This window comes from Phyllobates terribilis, unplaced genomic scaffold, assembly GCF_046119375.1.
Source record: "Phyllobates terribilis strain yellow unplaced genomic scaffold, ASM4611937v1 Scaffold_2__4_contigs__length_985480577, whole genome shotgun sequence".
Lineage (NCBI taxonomy): Eukaryota > Metazoa > Chordata > Amphibia > Anura > Dendrobatidae > Phyllobates > Phyllobates terribilis.
In genome coordinates this window covers 27,318,865-27,331,051 of record NW_027362762.1, presented here as the reverse complement: position 1 = coordinate 27,331,051, position 12,187 = coordinate 27,318,865, and positions in this window count along the sequence as shown.

The following is a 12,187-nucleotide window of genomic DNA, read 5'->3' as shown; positions in this document are numbered from 1 at the left end:
GAACCAGGGTCTACTCCAGGTCAGACTCCGGACACGGCTGTTGACCCACACCGGGGAATACAGGAACAGGCAGACTAGAGCGCAGGCTGGATAGGGTCCAGTACAGACTGGGAGACAAATTCGAAACCGCAGACGCGGTGGACAGGGCAGAGCAAAGCGAAAACCGCAGACGCGGTGGACAGAGCTGAGCAAAGCGAAAACCGCAGACGCGGTGGACAGAGCTGAGCAAAGCGAAAACCGCAGACGCGGTGGACAGAGCTGAGCAAAGCGAAAACCGCAGACGCGGTGGACAGAGCTGAGCAAAGCGAAAACCGCAGACGCGGTGGACAGAGCTGAGCAAAGCGAAAACCGCAGACGCGGTGGACAGAGCTGAGCAAAGCGAAAACCGCAGACGCGGTGGACAGAGCTGAGCAAAGCGAAAACCGCAGACGCAGTGGACAGAGCTGAGCAAAGCGAAAACCGCAGACGCGGTGGACAGAGCTGAGCAAAGCGAAAACCGCAGACGCGGTGGACAGAGCTGAGCAAAGCGAAAACCGCAGACGCGGTGGACAGAGCTGAGCAAAGCGAAAACCGCAGACGCGGTGGACAGAGCTGAGCAAAGCGAAAACCGCAGACGCGGTGGACAAAGCTGAGCAAAGCGAAAACCGCAGACGCGGTGGACAGAGCTGAGCAAAGTGAAAACCGCAGACGCGGTGGACAGAGCTGAGCAAAGCGAAAACCGCAGACGCGGTGGACAGAACTGAGAAAAGCGAAACCGCAGACGTGGTGGGGACAGGGCTCTGTACACACGGAACAGACTAGAAGGAAAAGGCAGAACCAGATACCCACAGGGTACTTGCAGAGAAGTAGCGAGTGGACCACAAACTCACAAATGGAAGTACAGTGACAACGAGCAGGAGTTAGGTACGAGTTCAGACTCTGCAGAAAAAGGGAAAGTACGGACATAGAGAAAAACAAAACAGGCTAGGAGAGTATTCAGACAAGAACAGACACAGCAGCAAGATACAGGAGCGGGTTCACACAGGCCTGGAAATACAGCCTCCAGGATAGGCAGAAGACAACAGGCTAGAAGATAATACAGACAGGACACAGTTCAGACATGGGAACTGATACCGAAGGCAGGAAACATAAACGGGACCTGGCATATCAGTGACCAAAGGCCAACTGACAGAACACAATGCTCAGTCAGGGATTCATTGGAGCAGCTGGGTTAAATACCAGATGACAGACAGCAATAGGCTGAGGACGCACAAGGGGTGTGCCTGCAGCAGGTACAAAAGCAGGAAGTGATTGGGCGCCGCCCGTAAGCAGCAGACACAGAGGCAAACAGACAGCATGGAGGGAAGCCAGGCCAGCAGACTGGACTGGAGATCAAGTGCGCGCTCTTGCACAGTGGGAGATGGACCACTATGCAAGGACGCCACCAGGTATGTTACAGTACCCCCCCTTACGCCCCCTCTTCTTCAGGCCTGTCAGAATGTTCCGCAGGGAATTTGAGGGCCAATCCTTTACTTCAAGGAGATCACTTCCACTGTCCACTGGAAAAACTGGTCTCCTCTGGGTAGCTAGGATGCTACCTACTATCCAGCCATCCTCAGCAACAGACGAAACGGGTGGAGTACCAGGAATAGCACACAAGGAAGTCTCTCTCCACTTATTATCAGGTAGCACCCCAGAGGGTTCAGGAGACAACTGGAAGCCCTCCGCTGGGTTGGAGGGGTGCAGAGACTCGGGGGAAACCTCTGCTCCGGGGTACATCTTGTCAAGCTCACAGGATGAAATGGGCGAGGTATCAGGTACAAGGTGTAGAAAAGTCACTGTCTCTTTGTTATCAGGTGGTACCCCGGAGGATTCAGGAAACAACTGGGGGTCCTCCGCCGGCTCGGAAGAGTGCAGAGACTCGGGTGTAACCTCTGCTTCGGAGTACACTAGGTCGGACTCACTGGAAGAAGCGGGCGAGATATCAGGTACCGAGTATAGGAGAGTCTCTGTCCATTCGCTATCAGGTAGCACCCCGAAGGGTTCAGGAGACAACTGGAGGTCCTCCGCCTGGTCAGAAGGGTGTAGAGACTCGGGGGTAACCTCTACTTCGGAGTACACTAGGTCGGACTCACTAGACGAAGCAGGCGAGGTATCAGGTGCAGAGTATAGAAAAGTCTCTGTCCATTCACTACCAGGTAGCACCCCGAAGGGTTCAGGAGACAACTGGAGGTCCTCTGCCTGGTCGGAGGGGTGTAGAGACTCGGGGGTAACCTCTGCTTCGGAGTACACTAGGTCGGACTCACTGAATGAAGCGGGCGAGGTATCAGATCCAGGATATAGGAAAGTCTCTGTCCATTCACCACCAGGTGGCACCCCGAAGGGTTCTGGAGACAACTGGGGGTCCTCCGCCTGGTCGGAGGGGTGTAGAGACTCGGGAGTAACCTCTGCTTCGGAGTACACTAGGTTGGACTCACTGGACGAAGCGAGCAAGGCATCAGGTACAGAGTATAGGAGAGTCTCTGTCCTTTCGCTACCAGGTAGCACCCCGAAGGGCTCAGGAGACAACTGGAGGTCCTCCGCCAGGTCGGAGGGGTGAAGAGACTCATGGGTAACCTCTGCTTCGGAGTACACTAGGTCGGACTCACTGGATGAAGCAGCCGAGGTATCAGGTACCGAGTATAGAAAAGTCTCTGTCCATTCGCTACCAGGTAGCACCCCGAAGGGTTCAAGAGACAACTGGAGATCCTCCGACTGATCGGAGGGGTGTAGAGACTCGGGGGTAACCTCTGCTTCGGAGAACACTAGGTCGGACTCACTGGACGAAGCGGGCGAGGTAACAGGTGCAGAGTATTGGGAAGTCTCTCTCCAATAGTCATCATGTGGTATCCCGGGGGATTCAGGAGGCAACAGGGGGTCCTCCGGTGTGGATTCTGGGTGGGCAGCAGTCTCTTCGGGCAGGAGAACTGGTGCACTACCCACGCACATTACCCGTTGGGGCTTCTCCGGGATACAGGGAGATGAAGCTTCAGTAGGGACTTCAAGGTTGGGGTCAGGAGGTCTCAGGGAGGACAGACCCTGGCGTGACGGCTTGCCTCTACGTCTAGCACGTCTGGACTGCCTCTTGAGGTTGGGAGAAGTATTCCGGAGAGTGTAGTCACCCTGTGAGGATTCTGGGTGGGCAGTAGTCTCATTGGGCTGGAGGACTATTGCGCTACCCACACACATTACCCATCGGGGCTGCTCCGGGATATTGGGAAGTGAAGCTTCAACAGGAGCCTCCGGGTTAGGATCATCGAAGACCATTAGAAAGGCCACCAGGAAGGCCATTATGTCCAGGACGATAGGATCCTGTGTGTCCCATAGGTGGGTGATCCAATTCAAGGCATCACCCACTAGGTAAGACATCATGAATCCCACCTTAACCCGATCTGTGGGAAAACATAGAGGGTAGAACTTGAAGTGTAGCATGCATTGCTCCACAAATGCACGACTCTGTCTGGGATCCCCATAGTAACGTGGCGGATCCGCAGGAACAAGTGCAGAAAGATCCATCTGGACGGTTGCGTAATTTGCCTGGAACTCAGCTAAGGAAAAAAATTTTTTTTTATTTATTTATTTTTAATGCACGTATTTGCTGGAAAACGTCTCAGAGAGCGAAGGCCATGGGGCTCAACGGGAACCATGGCCTGAGCATGCTGTAATGCACACGCCCAGACTGACTGGCGTGTGCGTGTTTATGTAGTGATTCCACTGTGCAATGAACCGGAGAGTGCCTGGAGGGGCGTAACTAAGTATCTGCCCGATCCGACCAAGGTCGCACGACGGCATACGACGCCAGTGCACCAGGGAGGAACCGAGCAGAGGAACCAGGGTCTACTCCAGGTCAGACTTCGGATACGGCTGTTGACCCACACCGAGGAATACAGGAACAGGCAGACTAGAGCGCAGGCTGGATAGGGTCCAGTACAGACTGGGAGACAAATTCGAAACCGCAGACGCGGTGGACAGGGCAGAGCAAAGCGAAAACCGCAGACGCGGTGGACAGAGCTGAGCAAAGCGAAAACCGCAGACGCGGTGGACAGAGCTGAGCAAAGCGAAAACCGCAGACGCGGTGGACAGAGCTGAGCAAAGCGAAAACCGCAGACGCGGTGGACAGAGCTGAGCAAAGCGAAAACCGCAGACGCGGTGGACAGAGCTGAGCAAAGCGAAAACCGCAGACGCGGTGGACAGAGCTGAGCAAAGCGAAAACCGCAGACGCGGTGGACAGAGCTGAACAAAGCGAAAACCGCAGACGCGCGGTGGACAGAGCTGAGCAAAGCGAAATCGCAGACGCGGTGGGGACAGGGCTCTGTACACACGGAACAGACTAGAAGGAAAAGGCAGAACCAGATACCCACAGGGTACTTGCAGAGAAGTGGCGAGTGGACCACAAACTCACAAACGGAAGTACAGTGACAACGAGCAGGAGTTAGGTATGAGTTCAGACTCTGCAGAAAAAGGGAAAGTACGGACATAGAGAAAAACAAAACAGGCTAGGAGAGTATTCAGACAAGAACAGACACAGCAGCAAGATACAGGGGCGGGTTCACACAGGCCTGGAAATACAGCCTCCAGGATAGGCAGAAGACAACAGGCTAGAAGATAATACAGACAGGACACAGTTCAGACTCGGGAACTGATACCGAAGGCAGGAAACATAAACGGGACCTGGCATATCAGTGACCAAAGGCCAACTGACAGAACACAATGCTCAGGCAGGGATTCATTGGAGCAGCTGGGTTAAATACCAGATGACAGACAGCAATAGGCTGAGGACGCACAAGGGGTGTGCTTGCAGCAGGTACAAAAAGCAGGAAGTGATCGGGCGCCGCCCTTAAGCAGCAGACACAGGCAAACAGACAGCATGGAGGGAAGCCAGGCTAGCAGACTGGACTGGAGATCAAGTGCGCGCTCTTGCACAGTGGGAGATGGACCACTATGCAAGGACGCCGCCAGGTATGTTACACCATCCATCCATATCCATCCATTCATCCATATCCATCCATCCATATCCATCCATCCATCCATCTATATCCACCCATCCATATCCATCCATCTATATCCATCCATCCATATCCATCCATCCATTCATCCATCCATCTATCCATCCATATCCATCCATCCATCCATATCCATCCATCCATCCATATCCATTCATCTATATACATATATCCATCCATCCATATCCATCCATCCATCCATCTATCCATATCCATCCATCCATCCATATCCATCCATCCATCCATCCATATTCATCCATCCATATCCATCCATCCATATCCATCCATCCATCTATATCCATCCATATCCATCCATCCATCCATCCATATCCATCCATCCATATCCATCCATCCATATCCATCCATATCCATCCATCCATCTATATCCATCCATCTCCATCCATCCATCCATCCATATCCATCCATCCATCCATCTATATCCATCCATCCACCCATCCATATCCATCCATCCATCCATCTATATCCATCCATCTATATCCATCCATCCATCTACAGTATATCCATCCATCTATCCATATCCATCCATCTCCATCCATCTATCCATATCCATCCATCCATCCGATAGAGATAGATAGAGACAGATGTATATACCTGGCTTCAGTGTGGCACTCGGCTCAGATGATTCAAATGAGCTTCTGACGGTAGAGAGAGAGACCATGCCCCCGGAGCTCTTCAACTCACAAAGAGTCCGGCTGACAAAGGAGTCCCTGCTCTCCCAGCAGGGGAATTCTCGGCTTCAGTGCAGTGCCCAGCTCAGCTGATTCAGAATCAAATGAGCTTATTACAAGGACCTGAGCACTCAAGCACCACGAAATACTTGGCACTGTTTGATACTTGATTGAGCACCCAAATGCTTGATCGAGTATCGAGCAGTGCCGAGAAAACTCACTCATCACTACCTTTTGCTAAACTCTCCCCTCTTCAATCCATCCTAAATGCAGCAGCCAGGAACATATTCCTTGCTAACTGCTACACCGACGCCTCTACCCTGAGCCAGTCGTTGCACTGGTTACCCATCCACTACATAGTTCAATAAAAGCCCATCACTCTCTCTTTCCTTGTCTCAGTCTGTCACGCCAGGGTAGGGAGATGCCCAGCGTGCAGTGCAAAGGGAGGGGCTGAGGGAGCTGGTTAAGAGGAACCCTGACGATAGGGACAGGGAGAAGATGGTCATCCCTCAACACTCATCTTATGCTGGCACTTGTGCTTTATGCCCCCATGCACCATCACATGCCTAAGCCCTGGCTGACCTAGGGTCTTAACCCTAGATAGTGAGCTGGGCAGCAGGACACTAATCTTACCACTAATAAAAGACAACACAGGGAAAGAGACAGACAGGGGAACACACAAACAAATGAAAATCCACAGGAATCAAAAGGAACACAAACAACTTCTTCAAGATCCTACAGCTTCTCCAGGAACACCACCGCTACTCCAGGTAAGGAAGGCACAGGATAGAAAAACCTATTGCTGGCATTGGAGGAAGCCAGAAGTGAGTTTAAATAGTGAAGGGGGAGTGTTACCAGTAAGCAGCAGCTGAGACCAAAGCCAAATGGAATCCCCTCACACTTATACCAAGAACACTTAACTAGAGATGAGCGAACCTTTCAAGGTCCAATTACGTTCCAATCGATGAATTTCCCGATGTTTGTCGAACAGTTCGTCAAACATATTCGAACCCCATTGAATTCCGTGGGAGGCAAAACCAAATGCATAGACAACACCCTCAGGGGCCCCAGAAACTGCCAAAACATCTCAAACTAGGGGTAGACACCAGGAAGAGTGGCATCAATTGACCCACAGTACAAGTAGTATAATTATTATTATTTATTATTATAGCGCCATTAATTCCATGGCGCTTTACATGTGAAAAGAGGTATACATAGCAAACAACAAGTACAATAATCTTGAACAAAAATGAGTAACCGAGTAGAATGAGTAGAATCATGTAGAATCCTAATCTGTGTCTCTTTGGATGGAGCTGCCATGCAATCCATCTACTGTCTTGAAGGATCTCTCTCATTCTCCTTGTAAAGTCTTTCTGATCCTCCTTGATTCTGCTTGCAGCACTAAAGACATCCTTGTTTATATTTACATCTGTGTAAGGTCATCAGTCACAGGTTGCCAGAAAGGGCAGTACTCAGATCTCATTGTTTGAGCTAATCAATTTACATAGTTGGTATACAGTGGGCTCTTTAAATCAACATCATTGTTTCCAAACGAAGATAAGTCAACATTCAGGGTTATAAAAATAGTATGACCTTTCTGATCAGCAAGAGAAATACAAATACATTTATAAGTCAACACAACATAAAGGTGTATTTCTCCTGACTTAAGAAATCTAATTGTCTGGCTAATTAAGATTTTAGGCTGTATCGTCACAGAGGTCTGTTTGAAGCATGAGGGGATGACAAGAGGTGTTAGTGACAGGTTGAAGAGGTGGGTTACGGTTGATATGAAGACTGTAGTAAGGTTTGGTATGAGGTGGGACGGGATTGGGATAAAAGGATAAAAAAGGTATCCGCAAGGCCAAGCACAGCGACCTTCTACAGCTGGATCCAGAATGACTGTCTGTCAAACCTGATACACCCGTGACATCTATTTACCCTATTCGCCTCCAAACTCCTCTAACAGGATGTCCACACTAAACTTTACTCCCACCTCATCTAACTCGCTCTTGGACAACCTTCGATACAGTTTTTATTTTTTTTATTATTTATTATTATAGCGCCATTTATTCCATGGCGCTTTACATGTGAAAAAGGGGTATAATACAAGAACAATTACAATAATCTTAAACACAATGTGACAGCGACTGGTACAGGAGGTGCGAAGACCCTGCCCGCGAGGGCTCACAATCTACAAGGGATGGGTGAGGATACAGGAGGTGAGGGTAGAGCTGGTCGTGCAGCGGTATGGTGGAGCGGTGGTTACTGCAGATTGTAGGCTTGTCGGAAGAGGTGGGTCTTCAGGTTCCTTTTGAAGGTTTCCATGGTAGGCGAGAGTCTGATACGTTGGGGTAGAGAGTTCCAGAGTAGGGGGGAAGCACGGGAGAAATCTTGTATGCGATTGTGGGAGGAGGAGATAAGAGGGGAGTAGAGAAGGAGATCTTGTGAGGATCGGAGGTTGCGTGCGGGTATGTAACGGGAGACTAGGTCAGAGATATATGGAGGAGACAGGTTGTGAATGGCTTTGTATGTCATGGTTAGGGTTTTGAACTGGAGTCTCTGAGCAATGGGGAGCCAGTGAAGAGATTGACAGAGAGGAGAGGCCGGGGAATAGCGGGGGTACAGGTTGATTAGTCGAGCAGCAGAGTTTAGGATAGATTGGAGGGGTGCGAGAGTGTTAGAGGGGAGGCCACAGAGCAGGAGGTTGCAGTAGTCAAGGCGGGAGATGATGAGGGCGTGCACTAGTGTTTTTGCAGATTCATGGTTGAGGAATGTGCGGATCCGGGAGATATGTTTGAGTTGGAGTCAGCAGGAAGTGGAAAGGGCTTGGATATGTGGTTTGAAGGAGAGTTCAGAGTCCAGGGTTACCCCAAGGCAGCTAGCTTGAGGGACTGGGGAGAGTGGGCAGCCATTGACGTTGAAAGATAGGTCAGTTGGGGGGGTTAAATGAGATGGCGGAAAGATGATGAATTCTGTTTTGTCCATGTTAAGTTTTAGAAATCTGGCAGAGAAGAAGAATGAAATAGCCGACAGACATTGTGGGATTTTGGTTAGTAAGGAGGTGATATCGGGTCCAGAGAGGTAGATCTGTGTGTCATCAGCATAGAGGTGATACTGAAAGCCATGAGACTCTATGAGCTGTCCCACGCCGAAGGTGTAGATGGAGAAGAGCAGGGGTCCTAGAACTGAACCTTGGGGGACACTGACAGATAGGGGGTGAGATGAGGAGGTGGTGTGTGAGTGGGAGACACTGAATGTCCGGTCTGTTAGGTATGAGGAGATCCAGGATATCGCCAAGTCTGTGATGCCGATAGATGAGAGAGTCTGTAGTAAGAGGGAATGGTCCACTGTGTCAAAGGCAGATGACAGGTCTAGGGGGAGGAGGACAGAGTAGTGTCGCTTAGATTTAGCAGTTAGTAGGTCGTTGGTGACTTTAGTCAGTGCAGTTTCAGTAGAATGGTGCAGTCGGAAACCAGATTGTAGGCGGTCAAAGAGGGAGCAGGAGGAGAGGTGAGAGGACAGTTCAGAATGGACATGTTGTTCCAGTAGTTTTGAGGCATAGGGGAGAAGTGATATGGGGCAATAGCTAGACACAGAGGATGGGTCAAGGGAGGGCTTTTTGAGGATGGGTGCGATTGAGGCATGTTTGAAGCATGAGGGGAAGAAACCAGTTGTTAGTGACAGGTTGAAGAGGTGGGCTAGGGCTGGGATGAAGATAGTGGTAAGGTTTGGGATGAGGTGGGACGGGATTGGGTCAAGTTTACAGGTGGTGAGGTGTGATTTGGAGAGTAAGGAGGAAAGTTGATCTTCAGAAATGGTGGAGAAGGTGGTTTTGGAGGAAGAGGGTGTAACGGGTCTGGGAGGTGGAACCTCTGAGCTACTATACAAAGGGGCAGTCCTTGTAAGGAAGCGGGTGGCTCCCAGGGAAGGCGGGCAGGTAGTCACGGCAAGTGACAGGAACAGTCTCTGGGAAGAAGGGCAGGAGGTCATGGCAAGTAACGGGAACAGTCTCTTGATAGGCGGGTGGTCACGGCAAGTGACAGCAGGGTAAGAGTCTCTAGACAGGCAGGTGGTCACGGCAAGTGACAGCAGGGTAAGAGTCTCTAGACAGGCAGGTGGTCACGGCAAGTGACAGCAGAGCCTCCAGGTAGGCTAGCAGGCGTGTAGCAGGTGAGCGCTCCCAGGTGAGCGGGTAAGAGTCTCTCGGCTGGCTGGCAGGTGGTCACGGCAGGTGACAGCAGAGCCTCCAGGTAGGCTAGCTGGCAGGTAGCAGGTGAGCGCTCCCAGGTGAGCGGGTAAGAGTCTCTCGGCTGGCTGGCAGGTGGTCACGGCAAGTGACGGCAGAGCCTCCAGGTAGGCTAGCTGGCAGGTAGCAGGTGAGCGCTCCCAGGTGAGCGGGTAAGAGTCTCTCGGCTGGCTGGCAGGTGATCTCAGGCAGGTATCAGGCAGGTATCAGGCAGGTATCAGGCAGGTGCTTCCTGACCAGCAGGCGGACTGGTCCATAGACAGACTGGCGGATGCAGGTAGGCAGACTGTCGGACCGCAGGAATGCAAGCAGGTAGACAGAGCTGGAAAGCAGACTGGCAACGGGACCTGAGGGCTGAAGCAGAGGTGAAAGGCTTTGCAACAACTTTGCTCGGGCACCTCCATTTTGGAGGAGGTGCTTTATATATGGGAGATCCACCGGCAATTGGCTGGGGACTCCTTAGGACGACGCGCGCGGCCCCTTTAAGAGAGAGGGAGAGCGTGCGCCCTAAGCACAGTGCCCAGGAAGCGGCAAGCGGTGCCAGCAGCGCGGGAAGAGGACGCCGAGGACGGAGCAGGGAGGTGAGAGGAACGGTGTCTTTGCCTAGCAGGAGGCAGGGACGCCGATGCTACAGTACCCCCCCTTTTAGGCCCCCCCCTTTTTTAGGCCGGAGAGAAATTTATCAAGGATGAGCGGGGCATGGATGTTCTCCCGGACCAAACTCCTTCCAATCCACTAGAAAAAAGGTCTTTCCTCTTACCCTTTTGGTGGCCAGAATGCTCTCTACCTCAAACTCGTCTTCAGCGGAAACCGAAGCAGGAGGCGTACCTGTAGACTTGGAAAAAGAGTTAAGTACCACAGGTTTGAGGAGAGATACATGGAAGGAGTTAGGGATCCGCAAGTTGGCCGGGAGTTTCAATTTATAGGTCACCGGGTTGATTTGTTTGATAACTTCCAGTGGGCCGATGAACCGAGGCCCTGACTTGTAGGAAGGAATCTTGAGCCGGACATACTTGGACGAGAGTCAGACTTTATCTCCAGGACGGAATTGGGATGGATCCAGACGTCTTTTGTCAGCCTGTTTCTTCATCCGCTCGGAGGACTGAAGAAGTGCGGATCTGGTACTCTCCCAAATGGAGGAGAATTCGCTAACAAGAGATTCCGCGGCCGGATTATCCACCGAGGCGGAGACGGGAAACGGGATCCGAGGATGTTGACCGTAGACAATAAAAAACAGGGATTTGGAGGAAGACTCGCTCTTGTGATTATTATAGGAAAATTCGGCCCACGGTAAAAGATCCACCCAGTCGGAATGGTGGGCATTAACAAAGTGCCGGAGGTAACTGGTTAAAATTTGGTTGATCTGCTCTACTTGACCATTGGACTGTGGGTGATAAGCAGAGGAGAAGTTCAAGGTGACCCCCAGCAGTTTACACATGGCTCTCCAGAAGCGAGAGGTGAACTGAATTCCTCGGTCGGATACGATGTGGAGAGGGAGACCATGAAGACGGAAAATATGATGGATAAAGTCTTTAGCCAATTCAGATGCAGACTGAAGGCCCGGCAGGGGAATGAAGTGAGCCATCTTAGAGAAGCGGTCAGCAACCACCCAAATGACCGTACAACCAGCAGAGACAGGGAGATCCGTTATAAAGTCCATGGCTATATGCTGCCACAGGGCAACAGGTATGGGAAGAGGTAGAAGGCGGCCGGCTGGCAGATGTCTAGGAACCTTGTTGCGGGCGCAGGACGCACAGGCTGAGACAAAGTCTATTACGTCCTTGTGCAGGGTAGGCCACCAGTAATGCCGGGTAATCAGCAGGAGGATCTTTTTCTGGCTTAGACGAATGTCCCCAGTGTAGGACTTTCTCACGATCAGGTACTGTTATGAACGTCTTACCGGGTGGAAGACGATTTAGATCCACGGGAGCCACCAGCATTACCTTGGCGGGGTCGATGATGTGCTTAGGCTCCTCCTCTAGATCGGAGAACAAAAAGGATCGGGACAAGGCATCATCTTTGATACTTTTGTCTGCCGGGCAAAAATGAAGAATGAAATCAAAGCGGGCGAAGAACAAGGACCACCGGGCTTGGCACGGGTTAAGTCTTTGGGCACTCTGGAGATAAGCCAAGTTTTTGTGATCCGTGTAGATTATTACCGGGTGAAGAGCCCCCTCGAGCAGGTAACGCCACTCCTCCAGTGCAAACTTAATGGCTAACAATTCTCGGTC